The following is a 2,069-nucleotide window of genomic DNA, read 5'->3' on the forward strand; positions in this document are numbered from 1 at the left end:
CAAACATGATTTTAGACCTTGTCTATCGAAAAGTGGTTATTTCTGTAGTTCAATTGCTGCAACTTGCTGAAAATGTTCATCTAGTTTGAACAGTTATGTTAAAAACATAGTATCCAGAGTGCATCAAACATGATTTTAGACCTTGTCTATCGAAAAGTGGTTATTTCTGTAGTTCAATTGCTGCAAACAATGCTTAAAATTGTCCACAGTTGTTCCTAATCATCTAGTTTGAACAGTTCTGTAAAAAACATTGCTTCCAGAGTGCATCAAACATGATTTTAGACCTTGTCTATCGAAAAGTGGTTATTTCTGTAGTTCAATTGCTGCAAACAATGCTGAAAATTGTCCACAGTTGTTCCTAATCATCTAGTTTGAACAGTTCTGCAAAAAACATTGCTTCCAGAGTGCATCAAACATGATTTTAGACCTTGTCTATCGAAAAGTGGTTATTTCTGTAGTTCAATTGCTGCAACTTGCTGAAAATGTTCATCTAGTTTGAACAGTTATGTTAAAAACTTTGTATCCAGAGTGCATCAAACATGATTTTAGACCTTGTTTATGTAAAAGTGGTTATTTCTGTAGTTCAATTGCTGCAACTTGCTGAAAATGTTCATCTAGTTTGAACAGTTCTGTTAAAAACATTGCTTCCAGAGTGCATCAAACATGATTTTAGACCTTGTCTATTGAAAAGTGGTTATTTCTGTAGTTCAATTGCTGCAAACAATGCTGAAAATTGTCCACAGTTGTTCCTAATCATCTAGTTTGAACAGTTCTGCAAAAAACATTGCTTCCAGAGTGCATCAAACATGATTTTAGACCTTGTCTATCGAAAAGTGGTTATTTCTGTACTTCAATTGCTGCAACTTGCTGAAAATTGTCCATATTGTTCCAGCCAATCAAGTTTCAACAGTTCTGTAAAAAAATGTACTTCTCTAGTGCAAATCAAACATGATTTAGACCTAGTTTATGTAAAAGTGGTTATTTCTGTTGTTCAATTGCTGCAAACAATGCTGAAAATTGTCCACAGTTGTTCCTAATCATCTAGTTTGAACAGTTCTGTAAAAAACATTGCTTCCAGAGTGCATCAAACATGATTTTAGACCTTGTTTATCGAAAAGTGGTTATTTCTGTAGTTCAATTGCTGCAAACAATGCTGAAAATTGTCCACAGTTGTTCCTAATCATCTAGTTTGAACAGTTCTGTAAAAAACATTGCTTCCAGAGTGCATCAAACATGATTTTAGACCTTGTTTATCGAAAAGTGGTTATTTCTGTAGTTCAATTGCTGCAAACAATGCTGAAAATTGTCCACAGTTGTTCCTAATCATCTAGTTTGAACAGTTCTGTAAAAAACATTGCTTCCAGAGTGCATCAAACATGATTTTAGACCTTGTCTATCGAAAAGTGGTTATTTCTGTAGTTCAATTGCTGCAAACAATGCTGAAAATTGTCCACAGTTGTTCCTAATCATCTAGTTTGAACAGTTCTGTAAAAAACATTGCTTCCAGAGTGCATCAAACATGATTTTAGACCTTGTCTATCGAAAAGTGGTTATTTCTGTAGTTCAATTGCTGCAAACAATGCTGAAAATTATCCACAGTTGTTCCTAATCATCTAGTTTGAACAGTTCTGTAAAAAACATTGCTTCCAGAGTGCATCAAACATGATTTTAGACCTTGTCTATCGAAAAGTGGTTATTTCTGTAGTTCAATTGCTGCAAACAATGCTGAAAATTGTCCACAGTTGTTCCTAATCATCTAGTTTGAACAGTTCTGTAAAAAACATTGCTTCCAGAGTGCATCAAACATGATTTTAGACCTTGTCTATCGAAAAGTGGTTATTTCTGTAGTTCAATTGCTGCAAACAATGCTGAAAATTATCCACAGTTGTTCCTAATCATCTAGTTTGAACAGTTCTGTAAAAAACATTGCTTCCAGAGTGCATCAAACATGATTTTAGACCTTGTCTATCGAAAAGTGGTTATTTCTGTAGTTCAATTGCTACAACTTGCTGAAAATGTTCATCTAGTTTGAACAGTTATGTTAAAAACATTGTATCTAGAGTGCATCA

Source organism: Oncorhynchus clarkii, unplaced genomic scaffold, assembly GCF_045791955.1.
Source record: "Oncorhynchus clarkii lewisi isolate Uvic-CL-2024 unplaced genomic scaffold, UVic_Ocla_1.0 unplaced_contig_126_pilon_pilon___fragment_2___debris, whole genome shotgun sequence".
Taxonomy (NCBI): domain Eukaryota; kingdom Metazoa; phylum Chordata; class Actinopteri; order Salmoniformes; family Salmonidae; genus Oncorhynchus; species Oncorhynchus clarkii.